At 41.3% G+C, this 19,905-nt stretch overlaps 1 protein-coding gene across 1 annotated transcript in view; it reads left to right on the plus strand.

Annotated features, from left to right (window-relative positions):
• THRB (thyroid hormone receptor beta) overlaps nt 1-19,905 on the plus strand; it is a 289,369-nt gene that overhangs the window by 102,226 nt on the left and 167,238 nt on the right. The window contains exons 3-4 of the mRNA XM_077811266.1: nt 12,973-13,058; nt 13,972-14,062. The gene's annotated coding sequence lies outside the window, so the exon portion shown is untranslated. The remainder of the gene's footprint in view (nt 1-12,972; nt 13,059-13,971; nt 14,063-19,905) is intronic.

Consider the following 19,905-nt stretch of genomic DNA (forward strand, 5'->3'; position numbering starts at 1 on the left):
GATAATTAAGGTGAGCCATTTCCAGCAGTTAACAAGAACATCTGAGGAATGGGGGGGAAGGGGGAGGGGAATAGTTTTACTTTGTGTAATCACTCATCCACTCCCAGTCTCTATTCAAGCCTAAGTTAATTGTATCCAATTTGCGAATTAATTCCAATTCAGCAGTCTCTTGTTGGAGTCTGTTTTTGAAGTCTTTTTGTTGTAATATTGCGACTTTTAGGTCAGAGATTGAGTGACCAGAGAGATTAAAGTGTTCTCCGACTGGTTTATGAATGTTATAATTCTTGACATCTGATTTGTGTCCATTTATTCTTTTACGTAGAGACTGTCCAGTTTGACCAATGTACACGGCAGAGGGGCATTGCTGGCACATGATGGCATATATCACATTGGTAGATGGGCAGGTGAACGAGCCTCTGATAGTGTGGCTGATGTGATTAGGCCCTATGATGGTGTCCCCTGAATAGATATGTGGACACAGTTGGCAACGGGCTTTGTTGCAAGGATAGGTTCCTGGGTTAGTGGTTCTGTTGTATGGTGTGTGGTTGCTGGTGAGTATTTGCTTCAGGTTGCGGGGCTGTCTGTAGGCAAGGACTGGCCTGTCTCCCAAGATTTGTGAGAGTGATGGGTCGTTCTTCAGGATAGGTTGTAGATCTTTGATGATGCGTTGGAGAGGTTTTAGTTGCGGGCTGAAGGTGATGGCTAGTGGCGTTCTGTTACTATCCTTGTTGGGCATGTCCTGTAGTAGGTGACTTCTGGGTACTCTTCTGGCTCTGTCAATTTGTTTCTTCACTTCAGCAGGTGGGTACTGTAGTTGTAAGAATGCTTGATAGAGATCTTGTAGGTGTTTGTCTCTGTCTGAGGGGTTGGAGCAAATGCGGTTGTATCGCAGAGCTTGGCTGTAGACGATGGATCTTGTGGTGTGGTCTGGGTGAAAGTTGGAGGCATGTAGGTAGGAATAGCAGTCAGTAGGTTTCTGGTATAGTGTGGTGTTTTTGTGACCGTCGCTTATTAGCACTGTAGTGTCCAGGAAGTGGATCTCTTGTGTGGACTGGTCCAGGCTGAGGTTGATGGTGGGATGGAAATTGTTGAAATCATGGTGGAATTCCTCAAGGGCTTCTTTTCCATGGGTCCAGATGATGAAGATGTCATCAATATAGCTCAAGTAGAGTAGGGGCATTAGGGGACGAGAGCTGAGGAAGCGTTGTTCTAAGTCAGCCATAAAAATGTTGGCATACTGTGGGGCCATGCGAGTACCCTGTATACCTTCAAATCAGCGGCACTGCTATGGGTAACATTCCTGTTAACTGCTGGCAATGGCCCACCTTGTACCTTATCAGTACAAAAGGTTCCTCCCCCCGCTCTTCCGCTGACAATAGCTCACCTTAAGTGATCACTCTGGTTACAGTGTGTATGGTAACACCCATTGTTTCATGTTCTCTATGTATACAAATCTCCTCGCTGTATTTTCCACTTTTATGCATTCGATGAAGTGAGCTGTAGCTCAGGAAAGCTTATGCTCAAATAAATTGGTTAGTCTCTAAGGTGCCACTAGTACTCTTTTTCTTTTTTCTTAAAATAGGTATATCTTAGTGTGCTGTTCTGGCTTCTCATTAATCTGCTTGTCTTCACTCCTACCCAGGGGTCAAGTACAGAGTTTATAGATTGGGGAGTCTAGGATTAAATGAGAGAAAACTGGAACCTGGAATAACAACATTTAGCACAGAAGATTCTGACCGCGGTAAAGGAAATATAGCAGGATGCTCACAAAGTCTGAGCCAGAAACAAGAACAGGTCCACCCACAATGAATTTGTAAAATGATGTTAGTCTTACCAAACTAAATTTTGAAAAACATCCATTTCACATTTCTTCTTTGCTTTTTCCTATATGCATTATAGCTCTACTCTCCCAGTTTTTTAATTTGCAGAGAAGTACTTGACTTTACATTTAGAAATGACTTGTTTCCCCCCCCTTTGCTATTATGGTATTTCTAGAGTGTGATCTAGTAGCTACTGGCCCGTGAGATTTGGAGTCAAAGCCCGTAGGCTCTGCCCCTTTTCTACCCCGTAATTTCTGTATGAACTTGATCAATTTGCCTAGAAACTTATTTCTCAGGAATGCATGTAGTTTGCATTCACTTTCCAGTGTGCACTTAGTTTGCGTGCACAGTTACCACAGGTGCACACGTAAACCAGGTATTGGCACATGCACTTGACCAGTTAGACACACCATTCCATTTTTGTGTAGGAGTACCTGATGTGCACAATTACTGTGATTGTGTATGCAAACAAATTAGGCACACAACTGCACACATGCATTTTTGATCAGGCTGTTATCCTCACTGTGTTGCTTTAGTTTAGCCATATATAAAACTGGGGTGATATCTGTCTGCCTCTCAGGAGTGTTGTGAGAATTGTTGTTTATAAAGCACTTTGAGATTATCAGATGGAAGGTACCACATAGGTGTAGAGCATTATTAATGCTTTAACTGAACACAGTTTGTTACATTAAAACAGGTTGTAGCTGAATGTCTGTTGTGTATAATATTCTTTGTGTTTATTTCTCTAGGGTCCCTGACTTTTGCTTTCTGACACCTCCCCTTCTCATTGTAAATGGAGAATGAATGATGAACAGAGCCTTCTTCAAATAGTCACTGCTGATATCTCTTCCTGGATCATGTATGAGTGATTGCTGTAGGTATGCAAAACCTTCTTTCTCTTCAAAGCCTGATGGGATTGCCTGCACAATATCCTTATATTCAGCAGCAAGACATAGGCTCTGGAGTATGTTTCTGAAGCAGCAATGTAAGCAGCTGTTGCTGAGTCACTAGACAAACCAATCTAACTCTTATTTATTATGTTTTGTGCACAGTGTTGTTATCTCAGGGATTGAAAACGTGGAGCAGAAGGGGTTCACTGTGTCAGCACTGGCTGAAATGATGGTCTCTGGGTTAGGAGAAGATTGTGTGAACAGTTTTCGTTTTGAGGCTCATAAGAGTCCCGCTGATAAGAGTGATACAAAGATTTTTATAAAGAAGAAAAGGCTTTAAGATAACTTATAAGATCTTCTTTATAAAAATCTAAAAGTGGAGAGCTGCGTTTATAACATATGTTTTAAAATGTTAGCACAGCATACCCCGCCCCACAAACCCACTCTCCTGTTGGTAATAGCTTATCTAAAGTGATCACTCTCCTTACAATGTGTATGATAATCAAGGTGGGCCATTTCCAGCACAAATCCAGGGTTTAACAAGAACGTCTGTGGGGGAGGGTAGGAAAAAACAAGGGGAAATAGGTTACCTTGCTAAAAGTCCTTGGCACTGAAAAGTCTATCTGGAGGGATTGCACTGACTGAGGTGCTTACAGCCTTTGCTCTGCAGGATACCTAGAGCTGCAAAAGTTGGCAGTCCTGGCCAGGGAGGGGGACATAAGCAAAGCATCCGGGAATGCCTTGGTTCAGCACATCCCCCAGGCAACTCTTACAGGTGGAGCTCTTAGGAGGCTCTGTCAGGAAACCACCTCTGATCCTAAGTGATGTAACTCCCAAGGATGGGTGGCTGTGCAAACAAATTCTGCCTTTCACCATGGGTGGATTCTTCCTGTGATAGAGTGACCTCTGCTGGCAGTTTGTATCTTCTGGTGCCCATGGAGGTGAATCATGCTCAATAGCTGTGAGTCTTTTGAAAATTTTAAAGATTCTTCCATTACTTTTTTGCCTTGACCCTCCCATGCCTTCATCTAAAAATTGCCATGAAAAAAACTGCCAAGTTTTCCCCTCCTTGACATGTGGAAAGTGTTTGCATTTAATTAATCAATTCCTTGTTCAGATATTCCTTTTAAAAGGGTTTTGTTATGGCAACCCAGTGACTTCATGATGATACTGTGCTGTACTAAAGAGCTGAGGTTCAAATCCTGGGTGCAGCTTCTCACTCACCGAGGATCTAACCCAACTATCTGCCTGTTGATTGGCATCAGCGGAAGTGGGATCAGGCCTCTGGTTAGCACATATTGCTTGCAAGGAGCAGGTGACCTTTGAAAATAAGTAGTATCGAAAAGCTCTAGAGGGACACTAAACCAGAGGAAAGTGGTGATGACAAGATGTCTGTTTGCTAGAGAGGAAGTTACATGCAACCATTCCTACTTCAGAGACCGTAGAAAACAGACTCAAGAACCTTGGTCTTGCTGCTGAATATAAGCAGTGCTTAATTTGTGCCAGGGTTCACCAGGGCTGAGCCTGGACACCTCTAGGCTTGACAGTTCATAGCCCCGATATCTCTGGGCTTGCTGCATCTGTCATGAATGTAAAAAAAATTGCTTGAGCCCCAGCACCTCTTCATTACAAATTGAACACTGAATTTAACAATATTTTACATCTAATCCCATCAGACTTTGAAGAGAAAGAAGCGTTTATAAAAGTATCCACAATGGTTTGAACGCTTCCTCTTCTCCCACAACATTCACTTCCTGGGAAGTCTTGTTTGTAGGAAGAGGTTTAAATACAGAGAGGAGAGTCCGGTGCCATTTTGTATGATGCTGGGGAAAGGCTTTGCTGGATGTCACTGATTAAAAAGTAAAACAGGTTTTACTTAAATGCATGATCCATAGTAACTTTGCTATACATTCAGTATTTGGGGGGAGATTATTTTATCTTCCCTTTTCATTTTGTATGTCTTAGGGAAGGGAGAATTTCATGATTACTTGGGCAATTAGAGCTCTCACTAGAGTGAAATCGTGGTGTCACTGAAGTCCATGGAAATTTTGCCATTGACTTCAATGCAGTCAGGATTTCAGCCTGAGTGTCCACTGGTCTAGTCCTTGGTGTCACAGAGGTCATGTTCTCTCTTAGCCTCTATTAATATTGTTCAACTGTTTACCATTCAATCCACCTCACCCACAAGCTTCCCCAGTCTTGTGCAAACAAATCCTGAAATGCAAAAAATCATGGATATATTTAAAAAAAACATGAAAATCATTGAGTTTGAGACTCTCACTGTACTAGTGACAAAAATAGCTTCCAGGGATGCTGGCTCACTGGAGTTTTAAGTAATATTTCTTCATAATAAAGATGCAATATTTACCATTTTCCATTCTCATATAAAGAGCAAACCTGATAATTAAATGTGTACATTTCCTACTGGAATTGTTATTACTTCCATACACTAAGGTCCTGATCTTACACTGATATCAGTGGCGAGTTAATAGGACTCCATGCAGAACCTCTGGTGCAGAATTGGGCCTAAGACAGGGCACCCAGATTAGAGGCTTTAGGGAGAAAATATAGAAAAGCTATTTAACTATTTTGTTAGGTTTTGTGAATATATTTTCTCAAACAGATCTGATTCTGTTTCTGGTCACTTTGGCTCATTTCCTTGGGTGGTCATGAGCTTTGTGTTGTGTTTGCACCTTTAAAAGACTATTGTAGCGATAAGAATAAAATCATCTGGAATGAAATGGTACAGTTATTTCTGTTTGAATCTTCTCCTCTGATTTGTTTTCTATTTTTAGATGCCATTCTTCTATAATAAATAAGGGACATAAATTTTTTATTAAAACAAATCATTTTCAACATCTGGGAGAAAAAGAGAGACTAGCCACAAGCTGAAAATAAAACTTGCCAACATAATCCTCTGTACATTGCCCAAGAATCGTTCCCCAGCAACCCAGCAATAGTGGAGAGATTTCAGGGATTATGTTCAGATTAAATGTCAACAGGAGCTGAGCTCTGGCTATGTGCCAGGAAGGTCATATGAGGAAAGTCACAAACTTTTACAGTTAAATAAATATGTGCTCTACTTAATACCCTCACTGTGCTTCATATCTTACCACTCCTAATAACTTGGATCAAGAATACTCATCACAGTTTGATTTTTTTTATTAAAATGATTCTATTATGCTACTGTACAGTAGTTCAGGTTTTGTCAGCATTTTTATAAACCCTGATTTGCAAGGATTTGTAACTTCTCTCTACTCCTAGTAGAAACCTGACATATAAAATCTCAGCCTAAAACATCTGCAGTTGTTTTTTTTTAAATGTGGTTCATTTTAAAGTTTTAAGAAGTAGAATTATACTCCATTAGCGATTTTCAAATGCATTGTTTTCTTATTACTCAAAAACAATCTGGTTATTTTAAAACTGAAATGCTCCATGCCGTTAATCCACAATGCATACTAATACCACTTTTGGGATAAAGAAACAAAGTCTAGATAAGTTAACTTGTATAAAAAAAATTGTGTTTATTAGATATCTAAGTTTTTTCAAACCAGTGTTGCTAAAATTGATTACTATTCAATAGAGTACTGTAATACTACAAAGGCCAAATTATGTATTGACTTGCACCTTGCACAACTTCACTAGAACCACAGTACCAAATCTAGCCTAGCATGAATGCAGCTTCCATTAACTTCAGTTTTTGCACCTGTAACAGGGTCAGCCACCAGCTGAGTACTCCCTCATGGCCAGAGGTCACTCTATGGCCCCCTGTCTCTGCTTTCCCCTTCTTTAGGGTCCTCAAACAAATGGAACACAGGCCAAAGGAAATGAAAACATTTCCCTTCCTGTGGTCCAATTTATTTAGTCCTCAGATATATACTGGCGCTTCAGACCCCAACCCCAGTTCAGTGTCTCTCTCCCCTTAGTTGGGGGATGGGGTTTCCCAGCCCTCTTTTCAAGAGGTGGGCCACAATTCAATATCTCTGCAAGAGCTAGTCTTGCACCCCGCAGCTTCTGCTTCCTCTAGCCAACTACAGCTTCTCAAGATAGGGTTAGGTTTGCCCAGCCTGACCCCAGCGTGCACTTGCTGCTCTTTATAGGGAATCAGCTTCTTTCACACAGGTATGCCTCCTTTAGTAGTCAGGGTTGGCTTCTCCCAGGCCCTCCAGTCATTAAGGGTGAGACACCGTTACAGCTAGGGTTGCCAACCCTCTCAAATTTGGCCAGCAGTCTACCAGAATCAGCCTCAATCTTCTGGTGACTATTAAAAGCAATCTGGGAGATTTTAATAAGCCAAAAGTTCAGTCGGCGGCGCAATGGGGCTAAGGCAGGCTCCCTGCCTGCCCTGGCTCCGAGCGGCTCCTGGAAGTGGCCGGAATATCTGGCTCCTAAGCCCAGGGGCAGCCATGGGATTCCACAGCTCCCATTTGCTGGGAACTGCGGCCAATGGGAGCTGCGGGGGCGGTGCCTACCTGGTGCAGTGCGAGGAGCCATCTGGTCACTTTTGAGCCAGGAGACGGACATGCTGGTAGCTTCTGGGAGCCGCTCGAGGTAAGTGCCTCCTGGAGCCTGCACCCCACACCCTCTCCTGCACCCCAAAGCCCCTACCCCAGCTCTGAGCCCTCTCCCATACCCAAACTCCCTCCCAGAGCCCACACCTCCTTCTGCACCCCTACCCCAGCCCTGAGCCCCCTCCCGCACCCAAACTTCCTCCCAGAGCCCTCACCCACTCCTGTACCCCAACCCCCTGCCCTAGGCTCAGCCCAGAACCTCCTCCCATACTTTGAACCCTTCACCTCCACCCCCCAGCCCAGAGCTCGCACCCCCTCCTGCACCCCAACACCCTGCCCCAGCCCAGTGCAAGTGAGTGAGGGTGGGGGAGAATGAGCGACAGAGGGAGGGGGATGGAGTGAGCAGGGGTTGGGGCCTCAGGGAAGGGGCAGGACAAGGATGTTTGGCTTTGTGCAGTTACACAGTTGGCAACCCTACTTACAGCACCTGTTTTCATCAGGGCTAAGTTTGGACTAGAACGTGCATATATTGGAGCTGTACTGGCACGATGAATTAAGATAACTGTGACTTGATTCAGAACAGTCCTATCAGCTCTATATCACTGTTTTGAAAAGTGCCTGGCTGAAATCCTGTCCCCACGGATGTCAATGGGAGCATTGCTAATGACTTCGTTGGGGACTAGATTTAACCTTCCATTTATAACAATATGGAAGTGCTGATTGCAGGTCCATAGGTAAGGTTGAGATGACATTTGCGCTTAAAGCAGTGATTCAACTACTCTGTTGTTTATGAAGAATACAGCATACCGTTCCCCAAAATACAGCATTGACTCTTTAAGTACAGAATGAAATATTTGAAAATTTACAAGTAAATCTGGTAATTACAAATGAGTCCTTTAAGCAGTATAGCAACCTGCATTGCACCACTCATTTGTCCTGAATTGTGTTAATAACAGAATTATATAAACACTCCAAACTTGCCATATAATTAAAAATCACTGAAATCTTAGGCACTGGCTCATTTGAACCATTAACATTTGTTTAGTGTTAATGGTAATTTTTTGCCATTATTCTTCAGACCTGAAAGTTTCTTTTTCAGAAGAGGCTAATAAATCATGTTCTTCTACAGAGAACTCCACAAAGAACTTCCTTCTTTTACAGTTGTCATTTGCAATGTAATGAGAACATGAAGTTGTATGCAGGATAGAATGACGCACTGAAATCTTGTTTGTATTAAAAATCCATGTTGTAAAGAAGTCCAAAAGTGACAGGAATATATGTAGTGCATTTTAGAAAAGAATAGGAACCAATTGTGCATCCTTTACTCATGTTCACCATCACATGATAAAGGGCACCATCAATATTATATTGTCAAGTTTGTTCTTTTGCCAGTGCAGGGCATAGTACCTGATCCAAAGCCCCCAGAAGTTGCTTTCAGTGGGTTTTGGAACAGGTCAACAGGCTGCAATCAGTGGAGTTATAGCAGTCTAAATTGGGATAATGCAGTGGTGAATTGGGCCTTATTTCTTACTTTCTGGGAAAGCAATGTGTTTTAAAATGGATTGTGCTGGCATAAATTAAATTATTGTAATATGCTATAAATTATGTTAATATTTCAAATATATTTTTTTAAACATGACAGCTTGCATCTTTGGTTAAGTAAGTTGCTTAAAAGCTCCTACGAATCTGCATAATGCAACCTGTTTATTTTACAATAAATTGTGTGTTCAGCTTGAATTGAGAGTGTGGTATTAATGAAAATCCATTCACCTTATTAAGGAATAATTACATATTCTGATAAATTTCAGATGACATCCTATTGAATTTAGCATTTTCCTGTTTTTTGTTTTAATGAGCTACTACACTGTTCAATTACATTATATTGTTAATGTTGATTCCCTGGAATTTTTGCTGGTTATTTGCTTGCCATTGCCAGGTTTTAGTGCAACAGGAAGTGTCCCTGTAAAATCTGTAGATTCATAGAAACTGGAATTATCTACTTGGTCAACTTGTCTCTTCCTCTGTCTGTTCAGCATTGTGCCTTTAGCCTGGTAGAAATTGAGTATGTGAGTATTTTACAGGGTGCTCTGCATTTGGCAGGATTGGATCTGTTGCTTTCTACATTTATAATTTCAAATACTTTGTCCTAGTAGTTAATGCCTAAAATAATGAGCAGTAATACTGGTAATGAGTGCATGCCTGTCCAAAATAATAGAGTGAAAAATATATATTTAATAAAATATTATGGTAGCAGAAGTAATTTCCATTTAGCTGCACAATTTCTCTGTACACTATTCACATTGCAATTCCCTTTACAGAACATTTGAGTGTCACTAAATGCTTGTGTACTGCCATCTGAGTGACAATAGTCAGCTGTGCTTTGTATATGTGTGATTGATTGTAGTTTGAAGCCTCTGCCTCAGACTCTTCGAGGTTCAGGGCATTCATGCTTACAATAATCACATTATTCAAGGTGGTGTCATCAATGTTGCAGTGGCCCTTTGTTTTAAGTCTGCATTGAATACACATTTCCAATGTAAGTCATTTCTTCTGTGCAAGAAAATAGGATTTCAGTGATGAAGAAAGAGTGGAAGTCAGTGGTTAAATTAGGATGGAATTTACTCAGGGCTGCAATTACTTTAAAAAGTTCATAGTTAAGGTTAAGTGCCATCATTATGAAGAAAGACAGGGTGAGTGAGGTAATTTCTTGTATTGGACCAACGTCAGTTGTTGAAAGAGACAAGCTTTTGAGCTGAAAAGTTCTGTGTAAGCTCAAAAGCTTGCCTCTTTCACCAACAGCAGTTGGTCAAATAAAATAAATTACCTCACCCACCTTGTCTCTTTAATATCCTGAAGCCAACATGGCTACAACAACACTGCAAACGATCAGTCTGAAGTTCATTCAGATTACAGGGTCCCTGTAGGGAGCCAAGGTCGCTTCCCTCCGAACCAGAGGGTAAAGAGCCACCCTCTCAGCCTGAGTGGGCGGGGCCAGACCAAGCTTATGCCAATCCCCGGAAGGGGAGGGATGGGACAGGAAGTACAGAGGGCGGGGCCCTTTGCCCAGTGAGAGGAGGATCAGGGAGGGAGACAGACACAGGCTGCTGGCTGCTCCCTCTAGACCCTGCTGCCGACCCAGGGGAAGCCCTGGGCCAGGAGGAACCTGACCGGGAGGAAGGCCTGTGGCAACCAGGACTGCCCGCCGCCGAGTACCCGGGGGGCCTGGAGGGGCTAGGCTGTAACCCGGGCCAGCGTGAGCCCGACACGGAGGGGGAACTGGAGCTGCCAGCAGCGGAATACCCGGACAAGCTGGAGGGTCCGGAGAGGCCCGCTTGAGAGACCGGGTAGGAAGTAGCCCAGGGGCAGAACTGCGCCGTGGGGTGGGTGTATTTGGTCAGTGGGGCGCGGATGGGCCCCCTGCTGACCCAGCGGCGGGACCTTCGCCTCCCGCCACTGTCAGGGCCCTGGGCTGGAACGCAGTGGAGTTGGGTGGGCCTGCGTTCCCCTACCCCGGCCAACCCGCCTTGGGTAGCAGAATCGCGCGCTACGTACCCGGGCCGGTGCTCCCCGGGCCCGGGGGCGCACTGCAGACTCGGGCCGGCGCTCCCCGGGGCCCGAGGGGTGCCCGAACAGTGTGACTAGGGCTTGCCTGTGGGACCATAGCTGTCCATCACCCCCTAGGGGCTCGCTGGGCCGATTGAAACCTGTCACTGTCCCCCATTCCTCCCCTTTGCTATCTTTTACCCAATCAGCTGATTTGATCTGGGTAAATGCTACTAAAAGGATTTGACAGTTAGATTAGGATAAAAAATAGAAACATGAATTTGATTTGATGGTATTTACAATTCTTTTTGTTTTCCGCAAACATTTATAGAAGTGATTTTTATGTTTTGTTTGTAGAAAGTACAAGTCTGCTAAATACGTATTCACATGAAGGTTCACACCAGAAATGTTTGCATGGCCATCTTGAAATCACTCTGATTTTTCCCATTCTGAAAAAGTTACAGTCAATAAAGGTATTAAAACCGGACCACAGGAGTTAAGTGACCAACTAAATGTATAAAAAATCAATACCAATAATTTGCCAATTTCATTGCTGTTGATTCTGATCTCTGCCTCCCTGTCTTTTTGTTACAATGCTTCAGCTTGCTGCACCTCCATTCACTTGAGTCTTAAAATAGACTTCACTTAGTAGTGATGCACTGAAGTGGCTTTAAAGGGAAATTAAACAGAGCAAAAGGTGGTTAGCTACTTAACCATTGGCCTGATCTACACTGTAAAATTAGGTTGATGTAAGCTGCCATGTGTCTACAGTTAAATTTGTCTCCCACTGTGTCGCCCCATTACAACAATACAGTAGCACCACCTCCCCAAGTGGCGTTGAGCCATGATCGATGTACTGAGGCTGATGCGAGTGTAGAGACTGCGTTTCTTATCTTAACACTAACAGCCCTCCAGCAGCTCTTCCACAATGCCTGGCACTGACTACTCTGGTCCACTGCCTAGGGGTCTCAGAGACCAGAAGCCCCCCACTACCCTTTAAGGCCCCTCAAATTTTTGAAATGCCTTCTCCTGCTTGTCCAGCTTGGCAAGCACACTTTAGCAGCTCTCCATTGTTGTGTGCAACTGCCCAGCTGCATTTCCAGACGCGCTCCAGCTTGGAGGCAAGAAGAGCTATGTGCAAGAACAGCTACAGACCAGCTGTAGAAACGTGGACCCCAAGGAGCAGATTGCATGGAGAATGCAGGAGAAGGGATACAATAGGAACCAGCAGCAATGCCACATGAAAGCAAAGGAACTGTGTCAGGCACATCAGAAGCCCAGGGAGGCCAACAGTGGACCACGGATGCCTCAGAGGCGCCTGAGCCAGAGGCCACTGGCATGAACAGTTAGGTTGACGTAAGGCAGCTTATGTCGACCTAACTCTGTAAGCATCTACTTTAAAATGTAGCTCTCATCAATGTCATTCGCTCACTATACCTACTTAATAACTTCACCTTTGCGAGAATCATAGTACTTAAGTCGATGTAGTCAGGTTGACACAGTGTCAGTGTAGACACAGTGTTGACACAGTGTCAGTGTAGACACTGCATTAAATTGCATTGCTTAAATTGTCCTACAATGCCCCGCAAGTGCTCCTGATGAGGACACTGACACAAGAAGCATAGTGTGGATGTGTAAAAGTGATTCAGTTACTGCTGTGGCTGTACATCGACATAACTTATGTCAACTTAATTTTGTCATGTAGACTTGCCCTCAGCAATATTGTTTCAGGTTCTGTTCATCTCCACAGGGTGTTCTCATTCAGCTGAGAACATCACATTGGGATGAATGGGCCATTTCCTCTCTTTCAGAGACTGCTGCACTGCACATGGATGTGTAGAAGAGCCTGTTCCCTCCACGGTCCGTCTATCCTTCTTGTTTAAAGGATAACACTTCAAAATGCTCTAAAATCCCCACAGTTTCACAGATATTCTTGAAATTAGCAACACCTTGTGGGAGTGCAGAGTATAGTTATTGACCCATATGTAGGGTCATTTGCACCAAGGACACCAGAAATATAAGCCTTGGAAAAAATAGCCATTTTTCAAAAAGTTTCTAGGGTTTGTGTGTGTATGTGTGTAGAGCTAACAAGCAAACTATTGCTGAGATGTGAGTCAAAATATAACCTTAACTCTGCCCTCTTTCAGCAGTGCCCCAGTGTGTCCTGTTAACACAAATAACTTCACTCTTCTTTTTGTCATTTAATAGTGTTAGATGGAATCCTGTGGATGAGAGTGAATGGAAAAGGAGGTGAAGAGCTTATATGTTTCAGCAACTGTGGGGTTGGCAAAAAGGTATGTGGGTGAATGGGGCATTTCGGGGCATTGCTGTAAGAGGGCAGAGTTAAGGTTGCACAGGCAACTTTAACCGTGCATTTCCTGGTTTTCAGAAGTTTGAGGTTTTGCTCAGTTTAGCATTCTACAAGGGAATGACATACCACCATGCAACCTTAACTCTGCATTAACATAGTTTTTGCCATTGAATAATATATCTGTTTGTGTCTGACAAATTATTATTAAATATGGTTGCCATCTAGGGCTAATTGAACATCACATAAAAATATAAGAATGGTCTGACCCATCTAACCCAGTATCGCTTTCTTCTGAGAGTGGCTGGTGCTAGGTGCTTCATAGGGAATGAAGAAAGAGGGGAAGATTTATTGAGTGATCCATCCCTGTTGTCCAGTCCCAGCTTCTGGCTGTTTGGATGGAACATTTTTTATCTAAACTGTTTTTTGCTATAAAATTGGAGGTTTGACCAAATGAATTTTTTTGTGAAAAATGTCTGCTGTCTGATGAAAAAAATGGATATTTTAAAATGAGAAATCAAAAACGTGTGGCCCCAAACTGAAAAATTTCAGCTGAAAACTATCTCACATGATGTATAACATCTCTCCAAGGTGGGAGCCCAGGGTGCATTATGGGAGATGTAGTCTGACTGGGAAGCTTGGCCTATTGAAGAAAATGGGCACATTAGGCACCGAAATTACAACTTCCATGAGGCACTGTGGCAGCAGCTCCAAACTGCAATTTCTCAGTATTTGAATTGCTGCTGAAAAATTAAAATTGTCTGAGAAAAAAACTGGTTTTTGACCAGCTCCATAATTTTAATCTCTTATGAGGTGCTGAATAAACATAGACTTATATACTCAGTCTAAGATGGGTCTTCCTAACGTTTCTGAACAAGATGCCTTTTGTTCTCTTTAAGGAGTTTTATGTAAATCCAGTGAAGACCTTTATCTCCTGGAGGATGACATAATTTTGTTCCAAGGAAGAGAGAGAGGGGGAGAGCAGTTCCTGTAAGTTTGGGCTGATATGCACTTTTTTTTACTGTGTTTTGTCTAAAGGCTCTTAAACCTAACAAAATAACCCAGTCAGGGCACTAAATTACTGTTTGTCCCCTGAGCTGGTTGCAGCATGATTAAATTTTGTACTGTTAGCAGGCCATTGTGCTCCATACCTGTGTTAAAGCCTTGCTCATGTAGCCCAGTTACTACATAGTTCTTGTCTACACTATAAATTTTAACCATGTGGTAACTAAAAGGGGATTGTGTCCCTCAGAGCCACATGTAGAAAAGATCCTCCAGGTGCAGTTCTTTCTTCATCCCAAACTCAGCCATCTCTGAGGCAGTATCTCCTTGCCCTCTGATCCCATGGAGACCTCGGTGCTGGTCAGGGGTCCATGTGGAGGGACACAGTACGGATTAGGCAGGCCAAGGTGGAGCCAGGATGATGCAGATCCATATTTCTGTACCCAGCAGAGTTTACTAGGAAAAACTAAGGCAGTCTGGGTCGGTATTACATTTTCCTCAGAACACCCTTGGCAAAGTAACATTGCTTTATTTTATCTGTCATTGCATCTACCCCTTTACAATCAATCTAATAATTTTCATAGAAATTCATTAATTTCTGGAATGATATCGCTACTTGACTACAAAAGGACTATGTTTTATATATTGATTATAACAAGTGTCTGTGAGTGAGTTTGTGAACACAGGTGTAATATAGACCCTTGTAACAAGTGACTGAATAATGTGATTAATTTAAATGTACCCACTCAGTTAGAAATATGGTGCAATTATTCATATTGGTCACTGGGGATAAAATATTAACATTGATTTTGCCATCAGAGATCGAAAGATTCAGTATTTTAAATCTGATTTTAGACATTCGGATATCATTAAAAGGTTATGAGGAGTATCAATTTACAAACAGTCTTTAAACCATGATTTGAGGACTTCAATAGCTCAGACATAGGTGAGAGGTTTATTGCTGGAGTGGGTGGGTGAGATTCTGCAGCCTGCATTGTGCAGGAGGTCAGACTAGATGATCATAATGGTCCCTTCTGACCTTAAAGTCTATGACTCTATTATGTTAATTTCTTACCTGAGAAAATCAGGTTGGATATCTGAGGTGGAGAACAATTTTAAATTTTATTAAATTAAAGCTGCATTCAGATTACAGTTGATTCATTTGGGGATAAAATGAAACAGCAACAGTACTTAATATTATTGGTTGTCCTGAATTAGTTGGTATTCACTGATTAAATTGTTACATTTGTCTGTTTGTCTAGACTGTGTGTATCTTTCTTTGAACAGAAAACAAAAAAAAGAAAGGGCATACCTTTACTGAATAGCCGTAGTGCTGGAGAACCCTGTTGTCAGTGAATTCCCTGACACAGCAAACTTGCCCTGAAATCCTGTAGTCTTTCAGTGAACCAAGAAAAAGAAAAAAAGCCACTACTTTTGTTGTTGTAATGAGAAGTCAGCAACCTAGATTTGTTTTAATATTCATTATCATAGAATCATAGGACTGAAAGGGACCTTGAGAGGTCATTGAGTCCTGTCCCTAGCACTCCTGACAGGACTAAGTATTAACACAGTCTTTGTACTGTGACTGAGAAATCAATAGCTAACTTTCAGAATGGCCAATAGTGGGTAATTACTTGTTAGTTAGGTGTGGTTTTGAAGCATATGTGTACCATTGCTTTTCATTTAATCTGGAAGTAAAGCTAGATACAACTAAAGAGCAGGAGACATTGTTTCAATTGCTCTGTTTTCATCCACTATTGGAGATATTTCATATTGGCACTGATTCATTTTCCTTCTAACTTCCCCACACCCTTCTTCACCTCTAAGGTCTTCTTTCTTTGAACTTTATACTAGCTCATATCTCTGATTTAATGGCCTTCTTTGATTACCCAGGTACTTTTTAACTGACGGTCCCTAAATCCTTTGGTCTCTCGTGCATCACATTCCTCCACTTACAGCTTTTTGGCTTTGACATATGATGCATAGTAGAGCCTTTGTGGAATGCATCCTCTGTTGGTGCTGGTCTAGCTTCTGTTTTTTAAAAAAATATATTTTCAGAATTAAAGTGTATTCTAACATTATTCAAACACTGCATCTTAAAACAGGCTTCCTCTACTTTTCTATCATTAAGGACTTACCAAGGGACTAGCAAAGTTCATTGGTCTAACAATGGCCTTTAAACAAAGGTATCCTAAAAGTCTTGTATACCGTAAAGTGACCATTTAAGATGAGTGGCCGAACAGAAGTGGTCCCTAGAGCTGGTTTCACTGTAGAACAAGAGACAGAACTTTCTCAGGTGCCAGCCCACCAAAGAGACATGAGCTCCAATAGGAACTAAGAATTGACCCTCACCACCTTCCGCTCCAAGTGCAGGTTGCGTTTCTCTGACCTTACTTTCTCTAGCATAAATATACTGGGGTGGGTTTGGAGGGTAGGGTATGTTATAAAGAAATTCCAGACCAAAACACTCCACTCCACACAATTCTCCCCATGGGAAGAGGATGAAAGGACAAACCTTTGTGACAGACATGTAGTCATGTTGTTTAATGCACGACTGGAAGGCACTCAAGTACAACAGTGATGAGCACAGTATAAGAACCTATACAGAACAGAATAGACTAGAAAAGGAACATATGGTGAGTCAGTGAATCAGTGGGGAGTCAGTGCATACTGACTTTCTACTTCCATTTTTAATCCATTGTAAAACTGCAAAAATTTGTAGTTGTTACATGATCTCTGTAATGATACCTAGAGTCCACAGTTTGAAAAACAGGAAAAAAGCTACTAAGTGACTCTTTTGGAGCAGATAGACCAAACATTTGACCTGCCCAATTTGTTGTTGTTTGTGTGTGTTTGGGGTTTTTTACCTTTTGAAAAGTCCATATGTATCTTTATATGTGACTTTGTAACAAATGCCAGCAGTTAGGTGTTCGTGAGCAATACTGCAATAAGAAGTCAGTGTGTGTATATACACTCTTCCATTTCAAATTTTCAAGGGGTTTTTAAAAGAAATAGTAAAAAGAAAAAAAATAATTTGGAAAAATTCCTTGTCAGTCATTCAAAAATGTAATTATTCATTATCAAGCCTGTTACTTCAAGCATTACTAGATAATAAAAGGTAACAGATTGTTCTTAAAGTCAGTATTATTTGCCACTACATGTGTCAATAATTCTACCCTTTGTGTTGTATTATATACATTTTATCATGGTTTACTGTGGAGTGAAGGTACAATACTCCTTTTGAAGCCTCAAAGCCAAAGCTAGTCTATGTTATTCTGTCGTTGGTCATTCACATATTTTTCAAAATGCTGAGACAATTTACACATTTTTCAATTTTTCTTCTTGCGCAGTCATGTTGTGCCTCATTCTCTGATTATCAAAAAAAAAAAAAAAGAAAGAAAGAAACAAAAAGTAGAAACTTTGGCTTGTCAGCAAAGAGTGAAGAGGAGAGTGAGATGGGTGTGAAGCATGGGCCACACACAAAAGCACTATAAACAGAAGTTGAAATAAACTCTTAGCATAGCACAACAGAACTGAAAATAAAAGGGAAAGTGAAAACTTTAAAAACACATTTTTATATCTACCCATGTCAGTGTCACCGCTCACTTTCCCTTTTGAACTGCATAAAAGAACAATGGACGTTTAAAAAAAAAAATCCTAAGCTTGAATGTAGACCAGATCAGTAGTGATCAAAAATTGTCACCATCTAATGACCGTTCAGGTGTCCATATGAAATGAGTTTAGTGCTGTCTGTTCTTTGTCTGGTTTCCAGTGGACAATCATCCACATCACAAAAATCATCACTGCCGTTGACACTGATTGGAGTCCTTGTTGGCAGTCTGAGCTATGAAGACTGAATGAGCTATGGAGATTGAACAGCCTCTCTTCAAGAGATGCTTCCTCCAAAGCAAGATTGAGGCCCATTGATGGAACAGTTCAAGGAAGTTTTCGCTGCTCCTGATCTGTAGCCAAGCAGAGAACTTTCAATCCAACACATTTAATAAATGTAAATAAATACCCAAATGTGTAGGGGTAAAAAGTCTTAAAAAATAATTCCCAGTTCAAATTATTTTAATGAAATGTTTTATGTCCATGCTGCACGTGCATGATCACACACACACACATCTTTACAGCCACACCAACATTAATAAGACTATAAGAACGCTAAACTTTTCTAAAATTCACAAGTTAGTACATGTAATATCAAGCTATACATGTGTGACATTTTTAAGTGTAGATAAGCCATTTTAGGTATTTCTAGAGGTGTTTTATATTTATCAGTATCCGAATTTCTCTCCCTGCTAGCCTTGTTCTGCAGGATTCATGGTAGCAAGGGGAGCCTTGATTTACAGGTGTAAGGATAAGAAAAAATAATCCCAATCAAATCTTTTTAAATGGTCTAAAATATTTGTAAAATAGTTTTTTGGCACCATCCAGTCATGGAGTCTTAAAACTCCCCCTGTTCTGAAGGAAGGTAGTGTCTTATTTACTGGAGCTCAGTGGAATTCACTCAGCAAGGTAGTAAATCCATTGAAAGATATGTTGAATTGTAAATTGCCAAGACTGTATGCAGCTTATATAGAACACATAATTCTGGGACGTGGAACAAAGATATTATTAGCACTTATTTAAGATGACCTACGTAACTCACACATGGGTTCTCCCATCATAATTAATGCACGCATGCCAAACTCATGCCAATAAAGCCTTTACATTACACCATTATGTATTTCCCTATATATCCAAATTTACATACCTCTGGCTTTTAATGTAGCAACTGGGTAAAACAGCTCACAGCAACTCTAAACAGTATTCATATGAAACTGCAGGGTGAAGTTATTTAGGCAGAGCAGTTGCATTACCTACTGTATACTGGGAATTGGCCAAAATACCAGGATTAACACCTCTATTCTTATAAAATATGCCATTGGATCATCAATTACCTCAAGTAGTCAGGGGCTTAGGTTTACGTTCCAGCTGAAAGAGCCCAGCAGGCCTTCACAGTACCACTAACACTATATGCTGGACAGAGCATGGGCTTAACATTAACACAGAAAAAAGAGTGCCGCCTACCACTGCATTACTATCTATATCTATATCTATCTATCTGTCTATCTGTCTATATGACCTGTTTGCTTTGTTTATTAATGGACTTTGTTCTGTACACACAAACTTCTTAATAAAGCAAAATTCCATGTGAGATTTTTGGCTTAGTGCACATGCTTGGCAGCTGGATTGAAGCAGCACACCTTAAAAGCTTGAGAAGAACTATTGATAGAAATCTATCTGGCCAATCATCTGGACCAGTGATACTCAGACTTCAGTGGTTCAGGAGTCAAATTAGCGATCAGTATTGCCCAAAAGAGCCATAGAAGTGTGAATTCATTGTTTCATTTACTATAGTACTATCTAGTCATATTTAAACAGTGTGACGGGGAAATGTTTAGTGTGTGTGTGTGTTTGTGTTTTTAATTCTCACAGCAAAATGACTGACCAAGTATTATTAGTTTATCAACTACGTTTGGCTAATAACATAGTAAAAGCATCCTGATTGGTTAATAACTTAGAGGGTTAATAATTAAATCACAGTATTTTAATATCATGTGCTCCAAAGAGCTGCAGGAGACACATTAAAGAGACATTTGCAAGCATCAGTCTGAGTATCAGATTGGGACATTTAAGAACATAATTCCTTCATTAGGACGCATTGAATTAAAACCCAACTTTCTGGACGGTGCCAGAACACAGATTTACAGTTGCCTGAGTACTGTTTTATTAACATTTTTAAGAATCTTCTTGAATTTGTTTTCTTGAAGTATAATACGTGGGGA

This window comes from Eretmochelys imbricata, chromosome 2 (assembly GCF_965152235.1).
Source record: "Eretmochelys imbricata isolate rEreImb1 chromosome 2, rEreImb1.hap1, whole genome shotgun sequence".
Lineage (NCBI taxonomy): Eukaryota > Metazoa > Chordata > Testudines > Cheloniidae > Eretmochelys > Eretmochelys imbricata.